Source organism: Dendrobates tinctorius, unplaced genomic scaffold (genome assembly GCF_039654945.1).
Source record: "Dendrobates tinctorius isolate UK_male_01 unplaced genomic scaffold, ASM3965494v1 ptg000010l, whole genome shotgun sequence".
Lineage (NCBI taxonomy): Eukaryota > Metazoa > Chordata > Amphibia > Anura > Dendrobatidae > Dendrobates > Dendrobates tinctorius.
In genome coordinates this window covers 6967766-6994585 of record NW_027361678.1, presented here as the reverse complement: position 1 = coordinate 6994585, position 26820 = coordinate 6967766, and the positions used below count along the sequence as shown (strand labels likewise).

The 26820-nt window shown below is 50.2% G+C and overlaps 1 long non-coding RNA gene across 1 annotated transcript in view; it reads right to left on the bottom strand.

The window, feature by feature from the left end:
• The window catches only part of LOC141098483 (uncharacterized), a 35224-nt gene that overhangs the window by 584 nt on the left and 7820 nt on the right, over positions 1 to 26820 (bottom strand). The window lies entirely within an intron of this gene.

The window sequence follows — 26820 nt, the reverse complement described above, 5'->3', positions numbered from 1 at the left end:
TGCCCCAGTATATGAAAGGGAATGTAAAATGGTGGAGCAATGTCTCATGAACCCCATTAACAATGCTCCAGTATATGAAGTGGCCTTATGGATGATGCTACAGTGTGTGATCTCCCCCACTATTTATGCTCCAGTATATGAAGGGGGTTTAAGGATGTTGCAACAGTGTCGGATGTCCCCATTGTAACAGGAAATAGTATCTAAAGGGCCTTTTGGAATGGTGTGATTAAGAACTTTCAATTATTTTATTTATTTCCTTTTTTCAATTTATATTGTAACTAAATATCCAAATATCTGTGATTTATATCTGTTAACTCTAGGAAGTAGGCATGATGAAGGAAAAGTGATGGCGTCTAAATATGTCAACACTCACCATGATGTGATGCGCTCCGTGACCGTATGTTGTCTATGCGGCCCCGTGATCTATACCGCAGATCAGCTATTTTCTTCCTTATCTGTGTAGTGCTGCGGTTTATGCCAAATTTTGTTGACAGGCCTCACTTCAACCTGCGCAGCACAGCCTGCTTGTGCAGGACAGGGTGTTTGTACAGCTGTGCACAGAAGTAATCTTGCACCTCCATTTCCTCTACCAGGTACCGCACCTCAGCCTCCCCCCAGGGCGATGCACGTCGCCTGGCCGCCATTTTTATGCTCTTGTACAAGTAGTAGGCCGCAGCAGCGTTTCTAGACACGCCCACGACGACCCCGCTCCGCCCACGGCTGTTGACAAGCGGCGGTGCTTAGGTAACGCTAATGCGTCGTCGAGTAATTTTTTGCGACGCTACTGCGGCCATACATTTGGCTACCTTTACATATCTAAAAATGTGTACCTACATAACTGTTTGTGGGTTCTATTTTGTGTTTGAGAGTGAGAGTTCAATATATTTGCCCATGTAAAACCACACCCTTCTCAAATATGTACATTGACTGTGTCCCACTCCCACACTTCCACCAGCCCCCAAATATTGGTTAACCATTCTGTTGGCCTGGGACAACACCCAAAGTCAAATGGATTTTATTTCCAAGTGCCGACCTTACCAAGAGAACCAAAGGAAAGTTTTGGTACATGAAATGAACAAGCATATTACACAAAGATTTTTTAAACACTTGAAAAGAACAAGTTTATTGCACACCGAATTTTTAAACACTTTTAAAGTACAAGTTAATTGCACACTGATTTTTTAAACATTATACAAACTTAAGTTAAAAATATAAATAACAGTAAAATATAAAATGTCCAAAAAATACATATTTTCAAAGAAAAAAGTAATGTAAATGAGGAAATCACTGTGGACTATATATTCTGTTGCTGCCAATGAACAGCACCGGGTCCATTAAAAAAGGCACAGTAATTGTCTCTGCAGGTCTTCGCATCCTGAGTGCTATTTCCCGGGCCCAAAGGACGTAGGCCTGCAATAACATTTTCGTTTGCCCACCATTCACCAAGCTGAAGTTCTCCGCTCTGGTTCACAGTGTCTACAAAACCTGGCGGACAATAAGAATTTGAATCCCGGCGCCGTAGAAAATTGTGAAGCACACAACATGTCAAAACTACAGAGTCAATAGAGTCCAGTTTTAGGTTGATGGGTGTGTGCAGAACCCGGAAGCGATTTGCCATAATCCCAAATGCATTCTCCACAACACGACGTGCCCTTGATAGCCGGTAATTGTAAATTCTCCGTTCTGGTGTCAGAGTTTTTTGCGGGAACGGTTTTATTAGATTTGGGAGAAGTGGAAAAGCCTCATCTCCAATAAAAACAAAGTTCATGCTTCCTGTTGTGTTTGCGTTGAGAGGCAGGTGGAGTTCGGAGTTATAGAAGCGCTCTCCAAAAAATGTATTCTCCAAAACACCACCATTGGAAACTCTTCCATTCATGCCAACGTCCACATAAATAAATTCATAGTTGGCATTTACAAGGGCCATCAGTATGATGCTAAAATAGCCCTTGTAGTTGTAAAAATATGATCCGCTGTTGGGGGGGCTGAGTAATACGGACATGTTTTCCGTCCAAGGTCCCTCCACAGTTTGGGAACTGCCACAAAAGATCAAAATCTTTGGCGATGTTGCTCCATTCCGCCTCCGTCTTGGGAAACTCCATAAAGCTGCGAAGACAAGAAAAAATGGCCTTGCACGTCTCAGGTATGAGAATGCTCAACAGCGGCCTGGAAATGGCGGAAGAAAAATGCAAATCCTGCAATATGGCAAGGTAGCGCAGCGTGACTGCCAATCTCTCATCTACTGGGATGGCAGCACGCATGACTGTATCCTTGCGTTCGATAAGTGGGGTTATTTTTCCAATAAAAATGCGAATGACTCCTGACATTCGCAGATAATTGCGGTAATCATGTGGGTTTTTCTCCTGAAGCTCTTTCAGCAACTGCATGTGGGACAATTCGGACCTCCTCTGCAGCCAATCTCTTGTCCACATGCGACGCCTTCTTTTGGAACGCCTCTCCTGCATCCGCGATTCTTCTTGACGACGATGTTCCTCAACAAGTAATGCAGCAACCACGACAGCACACTCTGCATTATTCATTATGGTGCAAACTGGGGAAATAAAAAAAAAATTAGTTATTTTGTATGTGTTATCTTCCTCCAAAAATAGGCATGAAAGCTAATAACTTGCTATGTTCTGTCAAGTTGTTAAAATGGAAACGCTGTAGAGACCACAAATAATACCTACTGTGATCAGGAGAACCGTAAATAAGGTCAGTCTGGAATCGCAGCCAGAGAATGGAAGATCTGTGACCGGCAGGAAGGTGAAAGCTGCAAAAAAATAATAAAAAAAATACAATAGTTGTTTTGTTGGGGGTTGGGTGCCTGCACACAAAAGACCGCCAAAAATGGCAGACCAGGCAAACATATGCACAAAGATACCACACCCTCCCTCCTAATGAAAGGTGATATGTTGCAATGATCTGTAATATAGTAAAAATGAAAACGCTGTAGAGACCACAAATGATACCTACTGTGATCTGGAGAACCGTAGATAAATTAAAAGGTCAGTCTGGAATCGCAGCCAGAGAACAGTAGATCTGAGACAGGCTATAATGTGAAAGCTGGAAAAAAAAAAAAAAACGTTGTTGGGTGCCTGCACACAAAAGATCACCTATGGCTGACCACATATGCACAGACAACAAAAACCGCACCCACCCTGTGGAAATGGAAACGCTGTAGAGACAATAACCTACAAGACGAATACAATAGTTGAAAGCTATGATAACTGTTCCATTGCAATTTTCTGGAAACTTGTCAACATGGGAACGCTGAAGAGACCACTAACCTACTGTGAACAAGAAAGCCGTTGATGTTTTGATGTAGCGGTGTGGAATCGCAGCCTGAGATATGTACTGGGTGTGTGACCTGCAACTACGGAGAACGCTGCTATGCTGCCTACTTCACAGGCTCCGGGACAATGAAGAAAAGCGCCACTAGAGGACAAGGGCGCCAATCAGAACGTAGTAGTGACCACCAATCAGCTCTAAGGGGCGCGGAATGTGCGCCGCTTAAACATGCCTGTTGTTTCTCTTTTCAAGTCGCTAGCAAGGTCTTTGGCTTGGTGTCACACAGAACGATGCATGCTACCCAGCGGGGCCTCAACGATCAAAAATATGTCCAGAGATTTCTGAACTGACCAGCGATCTCACAGCAGGGGCCTTGTCGCCGCTACAAGTCACACGTAGCGAGATCGATTGCAAGGTCGCTGTTACGTCACAAAACTTGTGACTCAGCAGCGATCTCGCTAGCGATCTCGCTATGTGTGACTCCAGCTTAAGAAAGATATAGCTGAACTGGAGCGGGTGCAGAGAAGAGCGACCAAGGTTATTAGAGAACTAGGGGGTCTGCAATACCAAGACAGGTTATTACACTTGGGGTTATTTAGTTTGGAGAATCGAAGGCTTAGGGGTGATCTTATTACAATGTATAAATATATGCGGGGACAATACAAAGACCTTTCTAATGATCTTTTTACTCTTAGACCTGTGACGGGGACAAGGGGGCATCCTCTACGTCTGGAGGAAAGAAGGTTTAAGCATACTCACAGACGCGGATTCTTTACTGTAAGAGCAGTGAGACTATGGAACTCTCTGCCATATGATGTTGTAATGAGTGATTCACTACTAAAATTTAAGAAGGGCCTGGATGCCTTTCTTGAAAAGTATAATATTACAGGGTATATACACTAGTTTCCTTAATATTGTGTTGATCCAGAGAGCTAGTCTGATTGCCGTATGTGGAGTCGGGAAGGAAATTTTTTCCCCAATGTGAAGCTTCTGTTTGCCACATGGTTTTTTTTTGCCTTCCTCTGGATCAACATGTTAGGGCAAGTTAGGATAGGATATGGGTTGAACTAGATGGACTTAAAGTCTCCCTTCAACCTTAATAACTATGTTACTATGTTAATTTCAAGGGTGCCAACAATTTCGACTGTGACTGACTGTATATGTGTTTTAAGGTTGTTTACATCTCGAAAGCAGACTGACGAGTATTAAAGCCACCAATGAATTCCATCAGGAGTTGTCGCCAATATTGCCAGCACATGAAATGCCAAATCTTCTATCATGTACTGTATATGGCAATGTGGTGAGGCAGGTATTGATGCATCATAACAATTATGGCATTTCAGTTTTCAGGAAAGCTGGGTGGCAACCATAATGTTGGTCACTCAGCTTTCCCAGGAAAAAATATGACTTGGGCTAATTGCATATCTTGTTTCTAGCTATTGTAAGGCACATACACTCAGGAGAGCTGTGCTCGATAGTGGCGACATGATAGATGCTGGGGCATCTGTCCATCATGAACGCATGGTGACATGTACTGTATGATAAGAGCATGGATGCGGTGTGCACCTACCTAATAGACTTTGTAGTAACACATCACCATGTCTGCCTGTATTTCATGTATCACTAATGTTGTAGTGATAATACTTTTTACTTACATTGTTTTGTTTTTGTTCCTGCAAGGTTCGAGGGTCTGGAGTTGGTGTAATGGGATCTGGTAAAGGAGCAGATCTGGCTCTATCGATGATCATCTTTCTTCCCCAGGTGATTGCAGCAGTCAGTGTATCTGGATGCTGTGCCAACACCGCTGCCCCACTGAGCTACAAAGACTTCACCATCCCAGCCTTGGCAAACCACATGAGCCGAGTCCAGATCTTCGAAACGGCAGTGTTTGATATCTTTGAAGCACTTGATGAGCCACTGGATCCAGCAAACAGTCAGTGTCTGATCCCAGAAGAGAAAGCACAAGGTACATTCATGTTTGTTGTAGGAGATGATCTGAATTGGAAGAGTTCTGTGTATGCGATGGCTGCCGTTTCTTGCTTGCAGGAAAGTGGGAAAAGTAACTATAATCTGCTCTCTTACCCCAGAGCTGGGCATCAGATTGAACCACCATGTAGTCCCTTCTGCCCAGTGGTTGTGAATAGAGTCCTGGGGTTGCCTATTTTAGGGGGAGGTGAACTAAAAGCTCACTGCCAAGCGCAGGAAGACTCCTGGCAAAAAATCCGGGACTTTTTGTGGACGCATTTAAGGCTGGAGTCACACACAACGAATAAAAAAATCGGTCCCATTTTAACGGTACGAAATCACACAAAATTCTTGTCCAGGGGTCCATCTGTCATCCGAATTTCCGGCAATGAACCGATTTTATTTGCATCTAAGCATCAAATTGACATCCAATGTCAATGCCTGATGCTCTTTCCTGTTGACCTGGAGAAGTCTTGCGATTTAATCGCAAGTCACACTTGTGGTGCGTTTTCAATGCGATTTTTAATCGCACCCATAGACTTGCATTGGCGAATCCGATCCGAAAATCGGTGACAATCGCAGCATGCTGCGATTGTCTCGGTCCGAGGAACAGATCTGATAAAAAAAACCGCATGATTGGAGCAGCAACATAGAATAACATTGGGACGAATGCAATGCGATTTTTTATCGCATTGCATTCGTCCGATTTAATCGCTAGTGTGACTCCGGCCTAAAAGATAAAAACTGAACCAAGATGTCCAGCTCCAGTCTTACGTTGCCTCTGTGAGGAAGCATGGTGCCGTCATTTCAAGATATGGAGTTTACTTTACTCCTGTGTGCCGATCAGAAAAGAAGAATTTTTTTTATGGGTTGTTAATGTGATCCATTTTCAATAATTATTTAACCACTTGTCTCCTCATGCTTGTTTTTGGAAAATCAGGGGTGACAGTAGAAAGGAAAATAAAATGGCGTGATCTTCAATATTTTTAATTTACAATAATGTGAATTATTTATAGTATTTATATTATCTTGATTTTTTTCCCAATCCCCACAACAGCACCATGAAGAGAGAGAATCCATCCCAAGGACAGGAACCCTATAGCTTTAAAAGACGGAGCCCTCCAGTACACTTCAGTGGTTTCCTGTCCTTGAGGGAGACCTGATGGCTACCTGATGCTGCTGGTGGAGTGAAGATTACATGTCCCAAGCGTGTACAGTGCGTTCGCGGACATCTCCCCAGGAGCACGGCTGGGACCAGCACGGTGCACTCCTGGGAACCCAGCGGCTGACGTCACATCCAGTGGTGCGGTGCATCGCATGGAAGCCAGCATAGCAATGCATTCTGGGGGCACGGCCTGGTATGGCGAAGTTCGCTCCGAGAATGGAGCTTGTCCTCTTCTGGGGGCACAGCCTGAAATGGCATAGTGCATCACCAGCAACAGAATTGCAGCAGGATCCAGGGATAGGATCCTTTTCCTACACCAGGCCTGATCCAGAGGCAGACCCAGGGGGGTACAGGAATAAAAAACCTGCCCCCACCTCTGAACCGGGCTATGGTAGGTATTCCAGATGGAGACGTCAACCAACCTGGAGACCCTTCAGAGGCAGCCCCTCCGACCTTAGTAATCCTGCATCAGGGTTGAATTCTTGGAGAAAACACCTTTCTAAATGCCTATATTTTTGTTTTATCTGTATGTTTTATAGGTCAGGCCTAGGAAAGCGCAATCTAAAACCAAGTACAGGGAATATGCTTTATGTAGGAATAGATTAGGGGCCACCTACAAGAAAAGGTTGTGTAAAGAGTGCATAGGGAAATCCCTGACAGAAGAATCTCCTTCCCTCATGTATAGTATGAGAGACATGATTAGGGTAGAAATTAAGAAATCTCTAAAAGGGATTAAGGCCGGCACCTCAACTAGAGAAGCTAGTGCAAACTCCAGTTCAGAAGAGGAGATAGAAGATGGAGAATTGGGAGTTAATATACAGATGCCTCATCATCATCATTCTCGCCTGACAGCGGCGAGAATCCTTGCTTTCCGTTGGAGGACAAGGGTAAACTAGTAAAAGTGGTCAGAGCAACTATGAAAGTGGAAGAAATTAGAGAATCAGGATCTGTAGAGGATCTGATGTTCAGGGGGCTGGAGATGAAAAAACAGACGTTTTTCTGCCTACAAGAGCATAGCTTCACTAATTAAAAAAGAATGGAGAAAAACCTAACAAAGGCTTTCATCCCGAAACAGATTAAAAGAGGGTACCCTTTTGATGTAGGGGATTCTGAAATATGGAACGAAGTCCCCAAGGTTGATATGGCAGTGTTTAAAATGTCTCACAATACGGTGCTCCCATTCAATGATGCAGGGTTGATTAAGGCCCCACATGATAAAGCAGACAGCTTTCTGAAAAGAGCTTGGGAATCCGGGGCTACAGCGTTCAAGCCCAATATAGCAGCTACATGTACAGCAAGATCCCTAAGCGTGTGGATTGGTCAATTGCAAGGACAAATTAGGAACAAGTGCCCGAGGGATCAGTTACTTGCTAGTTTACCAAACATAGCAAAGGCAGCAGATTTTCTGACTGATGCCTCAGCGGACGCAGACCATCTAACAGCGCGGGCCTTGGGACTTTAACTCTAAATCCAGACTGTGGTATTCACTTTGAAGGGGAATACCTCTTCGGGTCATCACTGGATGAGATCCTGGATAAAGCCACAGAATCTAAGAAAGGATTTCCCCAGACTAGCGCCCCAAAATTCAAGAGACCGTTTCGGCCATCAAGGAAAGGGGCCCCCAAAACAAAAGGACACAAGATGGAAGAAGTCTAGAAATAAAGGAAAGATCTCACAAGGGGATCGTTTTTTTATCTGGGTTTCCAAAAAAAAACAAAAAACAGGGAGACAATGATGCCAGGCCCCAGGAAGGTGGAAGGCTGAGTCAGTTTCTTCCTGCTTGGAAAAGGATTTCCTGAGCCCTTAGATATTGGGCACCATAAGGTGATGAGTGTTAGCGTGAGTGGTCAGGAGCCGGAAACTCCAGGAGTGGACCCTCTGGACCGTGGCACCGAGGGGCCCCGGGCGAGCTGCCAGGTGGAACCAACCCCTATACAGGGACCGTTAGGAGCAGGCCCAGGGGTTCGAGTACCACGGTAGCCGGTACCGAGAGGGGCGGCTCAGGATGGACCGGAGTAGGACAGTGGGACTGAAGTGTAGATGACAGAACAGTGCTGGCACACAGGAGACAGGAATGGAGTAAGACTATAGACTGGAACGTGGAGGAACTGAAGTGTAGATGACAGGACAGAGATGGAACACAGGAGACAGGAATAAAGGAGGACGGAAGGACTGGAGCAGGATGGAACTGGAACACCGGAGGCAGGACTGGAGTAGGACGGCAGGACTGGAACAGGAACACCGGAGGCAGGACTGGAGTAGGACGACAGGATTGGAACAAGATGGAACAGGAACACCGGAGGCAGGACTGGAGTAGGACGACAGGATTGGAACAAGATGGAACAGGAACACCGGAGGCAGGACTGGAGTAGGACAACAGGACTGGAACAGGATGGAACAGGAACACCGGAGGCAGGAGACGTAGGAAACAGGAAGCAGGACTAAGAATAACTGTTAGTGAACACGGAAGACAGGCTGCGAGGCTGCTGCAGGAAACACTGAGGGCGGCACCGAGAGACTGTAGAGAGCACAGGAGGAAGCAGGGCCCAGTGTGCAAGGTAACACAACGATCAGGCGCCTCCCTCAGGGGGAAGCGGCCTGATATAGCCCCGTCTGGTCTGCCATTGGTCCGAAGGTGCTTCCGGGTCAGGGCACAGCCGGAGCACAAGAAGCAGCAGGGAGGCGTGGCCGTGGCCTATGGCGCATGCACATTGCATGCAGGGATGGCGTCGGCCGCGAGCCCGTCAGAGGTGACCGCCGTGGCCGTCCGGTGGAGAGAGGCTGCGGCGTGGGAGCGGAGGCCGGCTGCGGCATGGGAGCGGAGGCCGGGTGAGTATGACGAAGCGGTGTAACAATGAGCTAAAACTAGAATTCCTCTCTTGCCCCCCAGAAAGATATGTGGTCACAAAGGATCTGCATTTAGGGGTAAATCAAAACGCCCTAGAGGAGGAAATAAGGTCACTTTTAGAGAAGGGGCCCATCACTCGCGTGCCAATGGGGTAAGAAGGGAAAGGGTTCTACAGGCCCATATGCTTAAGGAAAAAGCCAGACAACTCATTCAGGACAATATTAAATTTAAAGGGTCTAAATCAATTTTTATTGCTCAAATGCTTCAAAATGGAGATGATATAGTCAACAGTAAGATTATTGTTTCCAGGATGTTTCATGGCCACTATAGATCTCTGAGATGCCTATTATCCTGTGCCTTTTTTCTAAAGCCATTAAAAAAAAAACCTCAGGGTCGCAGTCAACATACAAGTACTGTTAACACACCTACAATTCCAGGTCCTCCCCTTTGGCCTATCTATGGCCCCAAGGGTCTTCACAAAGATAGTGGCAGAAATGTCAGCTCATATAAGAGGGAAAGGACATTTTATTCATCCCATATTTAGACGACTCCCTCATTGTGGGGAAGTCAGTAACCGAATGGGAGATACTGTAATTCCTGGGATGGATTATAAACTTGGAAAAAATCATGGATAAAGCAAAAACAAATTTTCTTAGGAATTTTGTTGGAGGCAAAGAGACAAACTTCTTTTCTCTCGGCAGAAAAGCTAGAGAAAGTGTGCAGATCGACTTCCGAGTTGGTAAAAGATCCAGTGAAGGGCTATGTCAATTCTGGGAATCTTACCATCTTACGACCCAGCTGTAACCTGGGCAAGGTTCCACTTCAGATCCCTTCAGTGGGAAATTCTGAAAGAAGGAAAAAAAATCAAAAGGAAATCTGGACAAAAGAATTATTGTTTCAGAAGAGATGCAACAATCTTTAAGGTTTTGGCATCACAAGACAAACTTGTCGGGCAAAGTTCCTTGGGAAATCAAAAACGCCTAAATAATCACCACAGACGCAAGCCCTTTCAGCTGGGGAGCACACACAGACGGAAGAATTCACCAAGGAGGATTGTCTGAAGAGTTGCTGGTCACATCTTGCAGCAGGAAAGAACTAACGGCTATCAGGCTGGCACTTTCAAAAGTCCTACCAGAGATGAAAGGCCAACATGTCAAAGTTTTGTCAAACAGCAGTCATGTGTATAAACAAGCAAGGGGGCATGAGGTCAAGGGGTCTCATGACAGAAGCAGGCAATATAATGACTTTAGTGGAAGAAAACTTAAGATCACTATCGGCAAGTTATCTAAAAGGGGAGGAGATCACCAAGGCAGATTACCTCAGTCGTCATATAGTAGATTAGGACAAGTGGTCCCTAAACCCGGGGATATTTAAAATAGTCAGTTACTGAGGAGGACCTCAGACTTGCTCGCAAGGAAATCAAACAAAAAAAAATCTCGAAATGTCTTCTCACTTGATCCAAAAGACCTCCCCTACAGAGTCAACGTCTTACTTAGACAAATGACCAAAAGAGCTAGTTTATGCTTTTCCCCTAATTTCCTTGATTCCGACAGTCCTCACAAAAATTCAGTTGGATCAAGCCGAGGAAATATTATAAGCTCCTTTCTAGCCCAAAAGAACCTGGTTCACCTATGTCATCTAGCAGTGGGGGCACCATGGAAACTACCTGAAATCCCAAATCTCCTATCCCAGGAGCCCATATTACATCTCTAAGTCAGGGACCTCTATTTGATGGCATTTACTCTACAGTCATGGCCAAAAGTTTTGAGAATGACACAAATATTAATTTTTACAAAGTCTATTGCTTCATTTTTTCTAATGGCAATTTGCATATACTCCAGAATGTTATAAAGAGTGATCAGCTTAACAGCAATTACTTGCATAGTCAATATTTGCCTAGAAAATTAACTTTATCCCCCAAAACACATTTCAACATCATTGCAGCCCTGCCTTAAAAGGACCAGCTAACATCGTTTCAGTGATTGCTCCATTAACACAGGTGTGGGTGTTGATGAGGACAGGGCTGGAGATCAATCTGTCATGATTAAGTAAGAATGACACCACTGGACACTTTAAAAGGAGGCTGGTGCTAGGCATCATTGTTTCTCTTCTGTTAACCATGGTTATCTCTAAAGAAACACGTGCAGTCATCATTGCACTGCACAAAAATGGCCTAACAGGGAAGAGTATTGCAGCTAGTAAGATTGCACCTCAGTCAACAATCTTTCGCATCATCAAGAACTTCAAGGAGAGAGGTTCCCTTGTTGCCAAAAAGGCTCCAGGGCGCCCAAGAAAGACCAGCAAGCGCCCGGACTGTCTCTTAAAAGTGTTTCAGCTGTGGGATCGGGCTACCAGCAGTGCAAAGCTTGCTCAGGAATGGCAGCAGGCAGGTGTGAGTGCACCTGCACGCACTGTGAGGCGGAGACTCTTGGAGCAAGGCCTGGTCTCAAGGAGGGCAGCAAAGAAGCCACTTCTCTCCAGGAAAAACATCATGGACAGACTGATATTCTGCAAGAGGTACAGGGAGTGGACTGCTGAGGACTGGGGTAAAGTAATTTTCTCTGATGAATCCCCTTTTCGATTGTTTGGGACATCTGGAAAACAGCTTATTCGGAGAAGACCAGGTGAGCGCTACCACCAGTCTTGTCTCATGCCAACTGTCAAGCATCCTGAAACCATTCATGTGTGTGGTTGCTTCTCAGCCAAGGGAATGGGCTCTCTCTCAGTCTTGCCTAAAAACACAGCCATGAATAAAGAACGGTACCAGAATGTCCTCCAAGAGCAACTTCTCCCAACCGTCCAAGAGCAGTTTGGCGATCAACAATGCCTTTTTCAACATGATGGAGCACCTTGCCATAAAGCAAAGGTGATAACTAAATGGCTCAGGGAACAAAACATAGAGATTTTGGGACCATGGCCTGGAAACTCCCCAGATCTTAATCCCATTGAGAACTTGTGGTCAATCATCAAGAGACGGGTGGACAAACAAAAACCGTCAAATTCAGACAAAATAAAAGCATTGATTTTGCAAGAATGGACTGCTATCAGTCAGGATTTGATCCAGAAGTTGATTGAGAGCATGCCAGGGAGAATTGCTGAGGTCCTGAAGAAGAAGGGTCAACACTGCAAATATTGACTTGCTGCATTAACTCATTCTAACTGTCAATATAACCTTTTGTTACTCATAATATGATTGCAATTATATTTCTGTATGTGATAAAAACATCTGACAAACACACATAAAAACCAGAGGCCAGCAGATCATGTGAAAATATAATATTTGTGTCATTCTCAAAACTTTTGGCCATGACTGTAGAATATGGGGAATACTCCTAAATCCCCCACCCCCGTGTTAATATAATCATAAATATATATACAGTATGTATATAAATAATAAAAGCACACTCCACAAGGGCTCTCTCTACATCCTGGGCAGGGAGGGCTAACACTTCTCTGGAACAAAACTGTAGGGCTGCCATGTGGTCTTCACCCTCCATTTTTTCAAGCACTACAGGGTGGATTTAGGTGGTAGGGATCTTATAAGCTGTGATCCCTCCCAGGAGATTCCTTTGAAATCACCCTCCAATGGTGCTGTCGTGGGTAATGGGGAAAATGATTACTTACCTGTAATGGGATTTTCCAGAACCCACAACAGCACCCTTCCTTATACCTCCCTTCTGACCTCTCCTTGGTGGATGGTCACGGTTGACACACAGGGTGTTGCAGAAAAAAACCAAAACACTTTATTTTGGATATAGTCATGTACAGTGTATGACATAATACCACTGAAATATCATGTATTACCAAACTTGTATATATGTATGTCTACTAAACTAACTGAATGGAGTTCCTTTCATACCCTGAAAACCACTAAAGCGTACTGGAGGATTCCACCTTTTAAAGCTATAGGATTTCCTGTCTTTGGGGTGGATCCTCTAACTCCATGGTGCTGTTGTGGATTCTGGAAAATCCCATTACCGGTAAGTAATCCTTTTTTTTCTTCATCAAATTTAAACGTCAAATAAAAATATTTTACAAAATTACCAAAAATTGCCCCATAAATCAGTTACATATATTAAATTATCATAGTAAACGTTTTTGTTTTTTTCAGCGTGCATGTGCATATATCTAGCCGTGCATTTGTCATTTTGCGATTTGTCGCCCTCCAAAGGATTGTGTGTTTGGAACTGCAAAATCTGTGTTGGGTCCGGAGGGTGGGACCCTTTCTTAAGACATTTATATGCCCTGATAGAGCGTATAGAAATGAGCCGGGAAAAGACATCCACCCTCAAGGCCTTATGAACACAACTGGCACGTGTCATTTTTTATAGTGTTATCTTATCTGGGCAGGTATGGTTTTACTTAGACCAGGATGGGTGCACCATACCGCCCGCTCTTGTATGCGAGTTGGAAAATATTTGTAGATGTGATCGTGGAGACCTTGTCACATCAGTGATAGTTTAATTTTGAATATATGTGAAATACTCGTGAAAAGGATGAAAGGCTGTAACTGTTTACAGCTGCCACATGGTGGCAACGGCGAGTCTGCTTCATGTTGATGCATGAAGTGATATTATTAGGTCAACATAATCTGAGGTCGAATTTATCCTTTAATATTCGGATATAGTTACGCTTGATGATTTCTTAAAATGACTGACTTGGATCTCGGCAGGAGAAGGAAGGAAAAACGTTTTACAAAGTGAAGGGCAGAGCTTTACTATTTTATTTGTGGCATTTTTCTGATATAAATTTGATTTCCTGAATGTAAAATGCTGAAAAGAAAGCCACAATTCAATTTAGTCTGATAGATGAGGGTTGTACTTCTGCGACCGACACTGACGTAGAGAGAGTCAGCTACCGCATCCAGGAGAGAGACAGCTACCACATCCAGGAGAGAGAAAGAAAGGCAGCCGCCGCATCCAGGAGAAAGAGAGGCAGCCACAACATCTAGGGGAGAGAGAGACAGCCACCGCATCCAAGAGAGAGAGAGGTAGCCAAAGCAATCAGGAGAGCGATAGGCATCCAGGAGAGAGAGAGGCAGCCGCCGCATCCAGGAGAGAGAGGCAGCCGCCGCATCCAGGAGAGAGAGGCAGCCGCCGCATCCAGGAGAGAGAGAGGCAGCCGCCGCATGCAGGAGAGAGAGGCAGCCACCGCATCCAGGAGAGAGAGAGGCAGCCGCCGCATCCAGGAGAGAGAGAGGCAGCCGCCGCATGCAGGAGAGAGAGGCAGCCGCCGCATCCAGGAGAGAGAGAGGCAGCCGAAGCAATCAGGAGAGCGATAGGCATCCAGGAGAGAGAGAGGCAGCCACCGCATCCAGGAGAGAGAGAGGCAGCCGCCGCATCCAGGAGAGAGAGAGGCAGCCGCCGCATGCAGGAGAGAGAGGCAGCCGCCGCATCCAGGAGAGAGAGAGGCAGCCACCGCATCCAGGAGAGAGAGAGGCAGCCACCGCATCCAGGAGAGAGAGAGGCAGCCGCCGCATCCAGGAGAGAGAGAGGCAGCCGCCGCATCCAGGAGAGAGAGAGGCAGCCGCCGCATCCAGGAGAGAGAGAGGCAGCCGCCGCATCCAGGAGAGAGAGAGAGGCAGCCGCTGCATCCAGGAGAGAGAGAGGCAGCCGCCGCATCCAGGAGAGAGAGAGGCAGCCACCGCATCCAGGAGAGAGAGAGGCAGCCACCGCATCCAGGAGAGAGAGAGAGAGAGAGAGAGAGAGGCAGCCACCGCATCCAGGAGAGAGAGAGGCAGCCGAAGCAATCAGGAGAGCGATAGGCATCCAGGAGAGAGAGAGAGAGGCAGCCGCCACATCCAGGAGAGAGAGAGGCAGCCACCGCATCCAGGAGAGAGAGAGGCAGCCGCCGCATGCAGGAGAGAGAGGCAGCCGCCGCATCCAGGAGAGAGAGAGGCAGCCACCGCATCCAGGAGAGAGAGAGAGAGAGAGAGAGAGAGGCAGCCACCGCATCCAGGAGAGAGAGAGGCAGCCGAAGCAATCAGGAGAGCGATAGGCATCCAGGAGAGAGAGAGAGAGGCAGCCGCCACATCCAGGAGAGAGAGAGGCAGCCACCGCATCCAGGAGAGAGAGAGGCAGCCGCCGCATGCAGGAGAGAGAGGCAGCCGCCGCATCCAGGAGAGAGAGAGGCAGCCACCGCATCCAGGAGAGAGAGAGGCAGCCGCCGCATCCAGGAGAGAGAGAGGCAGCCGCCGCATCCAGGAGAGAGAGAGGCAGCCGCCGCATCCAGGAGAGAGAGAGGCAGCCGCCGCATCCAGGAGAGAGAGAGGCAGCCGCCGCATCCAGGAGAGAGAGAGAGGCAGCCGCTGCATCCAGGAGAGAGAGAGGCAGCCGCCGCATCCAGGAGAGAGAGAGGCAGCCACCGCATCCAGGAGAGAGAGAGGCAGCCACCGCATCCAGGAGAGAGAGAGAGAGAGAGAGGCAGCCACCGCATCCAGGAGAGAGAGAGGCAGCCGAAGCAATCAGGAGAGCGATAGGCATCCAGGAGAGAGAGAGGCAGCCGCCGCATCCAGGAGAGAGAGAGGCAGCCGCCGCATCCAGGAGAGAGAGGCAGCCGCCGCATGCAGGAGAGAGAGAGGCAGCCGCCGCATCCAGGAGAGAGAGAGGCAGCCGCCGCATCCAGGAGAGAGAGAGGCAGCCGCCGCATCCAGGAGAGAGAGAGGCAGCCGCCGCATGCAGGAGAGAGAGGCAGCCGCCCGCATCCAGGAGAGAGAGAGGCAGCCGAAGCAATCAGGAGAGCGATAGGCATCCAGGAGAGAGAGAGGCAGCCGCCGCATCCAGGAGAGAGAGAGGCAGCCGCCGCATGCAGGAGAGAGAGGCAGCCGCCGCATCCAGGAGAGAGAGAGGCAGCCGCCGCATCCAGGAGAGAGAGAGGCAGCCGCCGCATCCAGGAGAGAGAGAGGCAGCCGCCGCATCCAGGAGAGAGAGAGGCAGCCGCCGCATCCAGGAGAGAGAGAGAGAGGCAGCCGCCGCATCCAGGAGAGAGAGAGAGAGGCAGCCGCTGCATCCAGGAGAGAGAGAGGCAGCCGCCGCATCCAGGAGAGAGAGAGGCAGCCACCGCATCCAGGAGAGAGAGGCAGCCACCGCATCCAGGAGAGAGAGGCAGCCACCGCATCCAGGAGAGAGAGAGAGAGAGAGAGGCAGCCACCGCATCCAGGAGAGAGAGAGAGAGAGGCAGCCACCGCATCCAGGAGAGAGAGAGAGGTAGCCGCCGCATCCAGGAGAGAGAGAGGCAGCCGCCGCATCCAGGAGAGAGAGAGGCAGCCGCCGCATGCAGGAGAGAGAGAGGCAGCCGCCGCATCCAGGAGAGAGAGAGGCAGCCGCCGCATCCAGGAGAGAGAGAGGCAGCCGCCGCATGCAGGAGAGAGAGAGCCAGCCGCCGCATCCAGGAGAGAGAGAGGCAGCCGAAGCAATCAGGAGAGCGATAGGCATCCAGGAGAGAGAGAGGCAGCCGCCGCATGCAGGAGAGAGAGAGGCAGCCGCCGCATCCAGGAGAGAGAGAGGCAGCCGCCGCATCCAGGAGAGAGAGAGGCAGCCGCTGCATCCAGGAGAGAGAGAGGCAGCCGCCGCATCCAGGAGAGAGAGAGAGAGGCAGCCGCCGCATCCAGGGGAAGAGTCTTGAGGAGATCATTTGCATATTCCCAGTGCCTTCTGGGATAAGTGAAGAGTCTCCGCGAGCTCAACGATCACTGGGTTTTGGCCGTTGCAGCTGAAAAGAGGAAATCGGAGAAACCAGGGGAAGAGTCTTGAGGAGATCATTTGCATATTCCCAGTGCCTTCTGGGATAAGTGAAGAGTCTCCGCGAGCTCAACGATCACTGGGTTTTGGCCGTTGCAGCTGAAAAGAGGAAATCGGAGAAACCAGGGGAAGAGTCTTGAGGAGATCATTTGCATATTCCCAGTGCCTTCTGGGATAAGTGAAGAGTCTCCGCGAGCTCAACGATCACTGGGTTTTGGCCGTTGCAGCTGAAAAGAGGAAATCGGAGAAACCGATTTTGGCTCATCTTTCATCTTTTTAAGAAATCTCAAGATGGAAGAGGCCAGGAGCCATTTGGTGAGCTGCATTTCTTGCTACATGTTCACAGATTTACCAGTGGAAAAGCCAAACTTCACATGCCACAAATGCAAGCTTGTGACCCTGTTGGAGGAAAAGTTGCAAAATCTCGAAGAGAGGTTAGCTACGTTGAAGATCATTAAGGAAGGTGAAGAGTTCTTGGACAGAGCAGAATTATCTCTTCATGTTACAGAAAGAGAAGAAATTTGAAGTGCACCTGAAGAAACAGAGGAATGGAGACATGTGACCCAGAGAAGCAGGAGGATCAGGAGGCAGTCAGCACCCATACTGCTCAGAAACCAGTACCAGGCTCTCACGCAGGAAAACGATGAAGAAATACATCAGGATAAGACTTTGCCAACAAACAGCAACCTTGTACGCCTTCAGGGTCCTCCTGGATGGAGAAAGAAAAATGTTGTGAAGAAGAAACGGAGAGTGGTGGTCATGGGGGATTCCCTGTTGAGAGGAACAGAGGCCGCTATCTGCAGACCGGATATAACTTCAAGAGAAATGTGCTGTCTTCCAGGTGCAAAAATTAAAGATGTGTCTGACAGGATATCAGGACTCTTCAGACCTACAGATGACTACCCATTCCTGCTACTACATGTGGGGACAAATGACACCGCAAGAAACGACCTGGAAACCATCTGCAGAGACTTTGAAGACTTAGGCAAGAAAGTGAAAGAACTGGGAGCGCAGGTGGTCTTCTCTTCCATCCTCCCAGTGGATGGCCATGGAACAAGGAGGTGGAATAAGATTCTGCAGGTGAACAACTGGCTACGTCGATGGTGCCGTCAGCAACGATTTGGATTTCTGGATCACGGAGTGAACTACTTATACGATGGACTACTTGCTAGAGATGGGGTGCACCTTACGAAGACTGGAAAGCAGGTATTTGGAAGTCGCCTTGCTACACTTGTAAGGAGAGCTTTAAACTAGAACAACATGGGAAGGGAAGCAAAAGACCAGAAAAAGCCATACACCTGACAAATGCTACTGAGAACTCTGCTATTAGAAGTGGAAAGGAAGAACAAAGACAAAAGAATCTAATTAAAAAAAATATTGGAGAAAGAGAAACCAATCACAAACTAAAATGTTTCTATACTAATGCACAAAGCATGGGCAACAAACAAGGAGAATTGGAACTACTAACACAGGAAAAGAAATATGATGTCATTGGAATCACTGAAACTTGGTGGGACAATACACATGATTGGAATACAAGACTAGAAGGATACAACTTATTTGCAAGAAACAGACTTGATAAACGAGGAGGAGGTGTCGCATTGTATGTTAGAAATGCGTATATCTGCACAGAGATTGAAGCTTCAGAGACTGGGAGTTCTGTGGAAACTGTTTGGGTAAGAATACAAGGACAGAACAATGGAAAGGACACCATTGTAGGCATTTACTACAGGCCGCCTGTGCAAGCTGAAGATATGGATGAACTCTTTATGCATCAAATGGCCAAGTTCTCCAAAAAATATGACATAGTTGTCATGGGAGATTTCAACTATCCAGACATTTGTTGGGAATCTCTCTCAGGCAAAACTAACAGGTCAAGGAAATTCTTATCCTCTCTTGCTGACAACTTTATCTTCCAAAAGGTAAAGGAGAAAACAAGGGGAACTGCTACCTTGGATCTAATCCTTATAAACAGGGAGGAAATGGTTGAGGAGGTAAAAGTGGCTGGGACCCTAGGAGGTAGCGACCATGCTATTTTAGAATTTTGGATAACTAGAGCCGGAAGACCTGTGAAGACTCAGACGTCAAGGTTAGATTTCAGAAAGGCAGATTTTAAGGGATTCAGAAAGAGAATTGGAGGGAACCAATGGCTGGATATCCTTAAAGACAAAAATGTCCAGGAAGGATGGGAAATCTTGAAAAATGAAATTCTCAAAGCACAGTTGTTAACAATTCCGAAAAGAGGGAAGAATAGGAAGCATTTAAGGAAACCAGGATGGATGAACACAGAACTTAAGCACATGCTAAAAAGGAAGCAAAAAATGTTTATAAAATGGAAAGAAGGAGGCATATCTAAAGAAGAATATAATGCTGTCTGCAGAACCTGCAAGGCACAAATCAGATTATCTAAAGCTGAAAATGAATTGAGGCTTGCAAGAGATGTCAAAAGCAATAATAAAGGATTTTGGGGATATGTCAAAAGTAAAAGAAAAGTCAAAGATGCTATAGGATTTTTACAGGATGAAAATGATGAAATGGTAAGACAGGATGTTGAGAAGGCTGAACTTTTAAATTCCTATTTTGCATCTGTTTTCTCTCAGAAAGGAAATGTAACATCAACTGTTATTCACTGTCCTATTAAGGGAATAGAAGAATCCAGGATATCTATAAACAGAATGATAGTGAGGAAACACTTAGCTAACCTAAATGTATTCAAGTCTCCAGGTCCAGATGAATTACACCCCAGAGTACTGAAGGAGATAGCAGAAGAAATTTTTGAACCCCTCTCCATAATCTTTGAAAATTCTTGGAGAACAGGAGAAGTGCCAGAAGACTGGAGAAGAGCAAATGTTGTTCCTATCTTCAAAAAGGGGAAGAAGGTGGACCCAGGCAACTATAGGCCGGTGAGTCTGACTTCTATACCAGGAAAGATCTTTGAACAAATTATTAAACAACATGTATGTCAATACCTGGATAAGAATGAAGTGATTAAACAGAGTCAGCATGGGTTTGTAACTAATAAGTCATGTCAGACTAATTTAATTTCCTTCTATGACGGTATCACTGATTGGGTGGATCAAGGAAATGCTGTAGATATAGTATATCTTGACTTCAGCAAAGCATTTGACAAAGTCTCTCATACAATCCTTATTGAAAAAATGACTAAGTATGGAATGGACAAGGCAACTGTTAGGTGGATTCATAACTGGCTTAGTGATCGGACCCAAAGAGTGGTCGTAAATGGCTGCACATCCAGTTGGAAGAATGTCTCAAGTGGGGTACCACAGGGCTCTGTCCTGGGCCCTGTATTGTTCAACATCTTTATCAACGATTTAGATGAAGGAATTGAGGGTAAACTGATTAAATTTGCTGATGACACAAAGCTAGGAGGGATAGCTAATACTAGAGAAGAGAGAGAGAGGATTCAAAAAGATTTAAATAAACTGGAGAAGTGGGCAGCAACTAACAGAATGGTTTTTAACAGGGAGAAATGCAAAGTACTACATCTGGGCAATAAAAATGAAAAAAGCATATATAGAATGGGAGGAATAGGGCTAAGTGACAGCACATGTGAAAAAGACTTGGGTATACTAATAGATCACAGACTGAATATGAGTCAACAGTGTGATGCAGCAGCAAAAAAGGCAAATGCAATTCTAGGATGTATTAACAGAAGCATACAGTCTAGATCACGTGAAGTAATTATTTCCCTCTACTCCTCTTTGGTCAGACCTCATCTGGAATATTGTGTCCAATTTTGGGCACCACATTTGAAAAAAGACATCAACAAACTGGAGCAAGTTCAGAAAAGAGCGACCAGAATGGTGACCGGTCTGCAAACCCTGTCTTATGAGGAAAGGTTGCAGGATTTGGGAATGTTTAGTTTGCAAAAGAGAAGACTGAGAGGAGACTTAATAGCTGTCTACAAATATCTAAAGGGCTGTCACATTGTAGAAGGATCAACTTTATTCTCATTTGCACAAGGAAAGACTAGAAGCAATGGGATGAAGCTGAATGGGAGGAGACACAGATTAGATATTAGAAAAAACTTTTTGACAGTTAGAGTGATCAATGAGTGGAACAGGCTGCCACGAGAAGTGGTGAGTTCTCCTTCAATGGAAGTCTTCAAACAGAGGCTGGACAGACATCTAACTGGGATGATTTAGCGAATCCTGCTTTGAGCAGGGGGTTGGACCAGATGGCCCAGGAGGTCCCTTCCAACTCTACGATTCTATGATTCTATGATTCTATGATCTAGGAGAGAGAGAGGCAGCCGCCGCATCCAGGAGAGAGAGAGGCAGCCGCCGCATCCAGGAGAGAGAGCGAGAGAGAGAGAGGCAGCCGCCGCATCCAGGAGAGAGAGAGGTAGCCGCCGCATCCAGGAGAGAGAGAGGCAGCCACCGCATCCAGGAGAGAGAGAGGCAGCCGCCGCATCCAGGAGAGAGAGAGGCAGCCGCCGCATCCAGGAGAGAGAGAGGCAGCCGCCGCATCCAGGAGAGAGAGAGGCAGCCGCCGCATCCAGGAGAGAGAGAGGCAGCCGCCGCATGCAGGAGAGAGAGAGGCAGCCACCGCATCCAGGAGAGAGAGAGGCAGCCGCCGCATCCAGGAGAGAGAGAGGCAGCCGCTGCATCCAGGAGAGAGAGAGAGAAGCAGCCGCCGCATCCAGGAGAGAGAGAGAGAGGCAGCCGCCGCATCCAGGAGAGAGAGAGGCAGCCACCGCATCCAGGAGAGAGAGAGGCAGCCGCCGCATCCAGGAGAGAGAGAGGCAGCCACCGCATCCAGGAGAGAGAGAGAGAGGCAGCCACCGCATCCAGGAGAGAGAGAGGCAGCCGCCGCATCCAGGAGAGAGAGAGGCAGCCGCCGCATCCAGGAGAGAGAGAGGCAGCCACCGCATCCAGGAGAGAGAGAGAGGCAGCCACCGCATCCAGGAGAGAGAGGCAGCCACCGCATCCAGGAGAGAGAGAGGCAGCCACCGCATCCAGGAGAGAGAGAGGCAGCCACCGCATCCAGGAGAGAGAGAGGCAGCCGCCGCATCCAGGAGAGAGAGAGGCAGCCGCCGCATCCAGGAGAGAGAGAGGCAGCCGCCGCATCCAGGAGAGAGAGAGGCAGCCGCCGCATCCAGGAGAGAGAGGCAGCCGCCGCATGCAGGAGAGAGAGGCAGCCGCCGCATGCAGGAGAGAGAGGCAGCCGCCGCATCCAGGAGAGAGAGAGAGAGGCAGCCGCCGCATCCAGGAGAGAGAGAGGCAGCCACCGCATCCAGGAAAGAGAGAGAGAGAGAGAGAGGCAGCCACCGCATCCAGGAGAGAGAGAGGCAGCCGCCGCATCCAGGAGAGAGAGAGGCAGCCGCCGCATCCAGGAGAGAGAGAGGCAGCCGCCGCATCCAGGAGAGAGAGAGGCAGCCGCCGCATCCAGGAGAGAGAGAGGCAGCCGCCGCATCCAGGAGAGAGAGAGGCAGCCGCCGCATCCAGGAGAGAGAGAGGCAGCCGCCGCATCCAGGAGAGAGAGGCAGCCGCCGCATCCAGGAGAGAGAGAGGCAGCCGCCGCATCCAGGAGAGAGAGAGGCAGCCGCCGCATGCAGGAGAGAGGCAGCCGCCGCATCCAGGAGAGAGAGGCAGCCGAAGCAATCAGGAGAGCGATAGGCATCCAGGAGAGAGAGAGGCAGCCGCCGCATGCAGGAGAGAGAGGCAGCCGCCGCATCCAGGAGAGAGAGAGGCAGCCGCCGCATCCAGGAGAGAGAGAGGTAGCCGCCGCATCCAGGAGAGAGAGAGGTAGCCGCCGCATCCAGGAGAGAGAGAGAGAGGCAGCCGCCGCATCCAGGAGAGAGAGAGAGAGGCAGCCGCCGCATCCAGGAGAGAGAGAGAGAGGCAGCCGCCGCATCCAGGAGAGAGAGAGGCAGCCGCCGCATCCAGGAGAGAGAGAGGCAGCCGCCGCATCCAGGAGAGAGAGAGGCAGCCGCCGCATCCAGGAGAGAGAGAGGCAGCCGCCGCATCCAGGAGAGAGAGAGGCAGCCGCCGCATCCAGGAGAGAGAGAGAGAGAGGCAGCCGCCGCATCCAGGAGAGAGAGAGAGAGGCAGCCGCCGCATCCAGGAGAGAGAGAGGCAGCCGCCGCATCCAAGAGAGAGACAGCTACCGCATCCAGGAGAGAGAGGCAGCCGCCGCATCCAAGAGAGAGAGAGGTAGCCGAAGCATTCAGGAGAGCGATAGGCATCCAGGAGAGAGAGAGGCAGCCGCCGCATCCAGGAGAGAGAGAGAGAGAGAGAGGCAGCCGCCGCATCCAGGAGAGAGAGAGAGGCAGCCACCGCATCCAGGAGAGAGAGAGAGAGAGGCAGCCGCCGCATCCAGGAGAGAGAGAGAGAGGCAGCCGCCGCATCCAGGAGAGAGAGAGAGAGGCAGCCGCCGCATCCAGGAGAGAGACAGCTACCACATCCAGGAGAGAGACAGCTACCACATCCAGGAGAGAGAGAGGCAGCCGCCGCATTCAGGAGAGAGAGAGAGGCAGCCGCCGCAACCAGGAGAGAGAGAGGCAGCCGCCGCATCCAGGAGAGAGAGAGGCAGCCGCCGCATCCAGGAGAGAGAGAGAGGCAGCCGCCGCATCCAGGAGAGAGAGAGAGGCAGCCGCCGCATCCAGGAGAGAGAGAGAGGTAGCCGCCGCATCCAGGAGAGAGACAGCTACCACATCCAGGAGAGAGACAGCTACCACATCCAGGAGAGAGAGAGGCAGCCGCCGCATCCAGGAGAGAGACAGCTACCACATCCAGGAGAGAGAGGCAGCCGCCGCATTCAGGAGAGAGAGAGAGGCAGCCGCCGCAACCAGGAGAGAGAGAGGCAGCCGCCGCATCCAGGAGAGAGAGAGAGGCAGCCGCCGCATCCAGGAGAGAGAGAGAGGCAGCCGCCGCATCCAGGAGAGAGAGAGAGAGGTAGCCGCCGCATCCAGGAGAGAGACAGCTACCACATCCAGGAGAGAGACAGCTACCACATCCAGGAGAGAGAGAGGCAGCCGCCGCATTCAGGAGAGAGAGAGAGGCAGCCGCCGCAACCAGGAGAGAGAGAGGCAGCCGCCGCATCCAGGAGAGAGAGAGGCAGCCGCCGCATCCAGGAGAGAGAGAGGCAGCCGCCGCATCCAGGAGAGAGAGAGAGGCAGCCGCCGCATCCAGGAGAGAGAGAGAGGCAGCCGCCGCATCCAGGAAAGAGAGAGAGGTAGCCGCCGCATCCAGGAGAGAGAGAGGTAGCCGAAGCATTCAGGAGAGAGAGAGAGAGAGAGAGGCAGCCGAAGCATTCAGGAGAGAGAGAGAGAGAGGCAGCCGCCGCATCCAGGAGAGAGAGAGAGGCAGCCGCCGCATCCAGGAGAGAGAGAGAGGCAGCCGCCGCATCCAGGAGAGAGAGAGGCAGCCGCCGCATCCAGGAGAGAGAGAGAGGCAGCCGCCGCATCCAGGAGAGAGAGAGAGAGGCAGCCGCCGCATCCAGGAGAGAGAGAGAGAGGCAGCCGCCGCATCCAGGAGAGAGAGAGGCAGCCGCCGCATCCAGGAGAGAGAGAGGCAGCCGCCGCATCCAGGAGAGAGAGAGGCAGCCGCCGCATCCAGGAGAGAGAGAGAGAGGCAGCCGCCGCATCCAGGAGAGAGAGAGAGAGGCAGCCGCCGCATCCAGGAGAGAGAGAGGCAGCCGCCGCATCCAGGAGAGAGAGAGGCAGCCGCCGCATCGAGGAGAGAGAGAGGCAGCCGCCGCATCCAGGAGAGAGAGAGAGAGAGAGGCAGCCGCAGCATCCAGGAGAGAGAGAGAGAGAGAGGCAGCCGCCGCATCCAGGAGAGAGAGAGAGAGAGAGGCAGCCGCCGCATCCAGGAGAGAGAGAGGCAGCCGCCGCATCCAAGAGAGAGACAGCTACCACATCCAGGAGAGAGAGGCAGCCGCCGCATCCAAGAGAGAGAGAGGTAGCCGAAGCATTCAGGAGAGCGATAGGCATTCAGGAGAGAGAGAGGCAGCCGCCGCATCCAGGAGAGAGAGAGAGAGGCAGCCGCCGCATCCAGGAGAGAGAGAGAGAGGCAGCCGCCGCTTCCAGGAGAGAGAGAGAGAGGCAGCCGCCGCATCCAGGAGAGAGACAGCTACCACATCCAGGAGAGAGACAGCTACCACATCCAGGAGAGAGAGAGGCAGCCGCCGCATCCAGGAGAGAGAGAGAGGCAGCCGCCGCATCCAGGAAAGAGAGAGAGGTAGCCGCCGCATCCAGGAGAGAGAGAGAGGCAGCCGCCGCATCCAGGAGAGAGAGAGAGGCAGCCGCCGCATCCAGGAGAGAGAGAGAGGCAGCCGCCGCATCCAGGAGAGAGAGAGAGGCAGCCGCCGCATCCAGGAGAGAGAGAGAGGCAGCCGCCGCATCCAGGAGAGAGAGAGAGGTAGCCGAAGCATTCAGGAGAGCGATAGGCATCCAGGAGAGAGAGAAGCAGCCGCCGCATCCAAGAGACAGAGAGAGAGGCAGCCGCCGCATCCAGGAGAGAGAGAGAGAGGCAGCCGCCGCATGCAGGAGAGAGAGAGAGGTAGTCGCCGCATCCAGGAGAGAGAGGCCGCTGCTGCATTAAGGGGAGAGACTGCCGCCGCATCCAGGAGAGAGAGAGGCAGCCGCCGCATCCAGGAGAGAGACAGCTACCACATCCAGGAGAGAGAGAGGCAGCCGCCGCATTCAGGAGAGAGAGAGAGGCAGCCGCCGCATCCAGGAGAGAGAGAGGCAGCCGCCGCATCCAGGAGAGAGAGAAGCAGCCGCCGCATCCAGGAGAGAGAGAGGCAGCCGCCGCATCCAGGAGAGAGAGAGAGGCAGCCGCCGCATCCAGGAGAGAGAGAGAGGTAGCCGCCGCATCCAGGAGAGAGACAGCTACCACATCCAGGAGAGAGAGAGCGACCACATCCAGGAGAGAGAGAGGCAGCCGCCGCATCCAGGAGAGAGAGAGAGGCAGCCGCCGCATCCAGGAGAGAGAGAGAGGCAGCCGCCGCATCCAGGAGAGAGAGAGGCAGCCGCCGCATCCAGGAGAGAGAGAGGCAGCCGCCGCATCCAGGAGAGAGAGAGAGAGGCAGCCGCCGCATCCAGGAGAGAGAGAGGCAGCCGCCGCATCCAGGAGAGAGAGAGAGAGGCAGCCGCCGCATCCAGGAGAGAGAGAGAGAGGCAGCCGCCGCATCCAGGAGAGAGAGAGAGAGAGGCAGCCGCCGCATCCAGGAGAGAGAGAGGCAGCCGCCGCATCCAAGAGAGAGACAGCTACCACATCCAGGAGAGAGAGGCAGCCGCCGCATCCAAGAGAGAGAGAGGTAGCCGAAGCATTCAGGAGAGCGATAGGCATCCAGGAGAGAGAGAGGCAGCCGCCGCATCCAGGAGAGAGAGAGAGAGAGAGAGAGAGAGAGAGGCAGCCGCCGCATCCAGGAGAGAGAGAGGCAGCCGCCGCTTCCAGGAGAGAGAGAGAGAGGCAGCCGCCGCGTCCAGGAGAGAGAGAGGCAGCCGCCGCATCCAGGAGAGAGACAGCTACCACATCCAGGAGAGAGACAGCTACCACATCCAGGAGAGAGAGAGGCAGCCGCCGCATCCAGGAGAGAGAGAGAGAGAGAGGCAGCCGCCGCATCCAGGAGAGAGAGAGGCAACCGCCGCATCCAGGAGAGAGAGAGGCAGCCGCCGCATCCAGGAGAGAGAGAGAGGCAGCCGCCGCATCCAGGAGAGAGAGAGAGGCAGCCGCCGCATCCAGGAGAGAGAGAGAGGTAGCCGAAGCATTCAGGAGAGCGATAGGCATCCAGGAGAGAGAGAGGCAGCCGCCGCATCCAAGAGAGAGAGAGAGAGGCAGCCGCCGCAT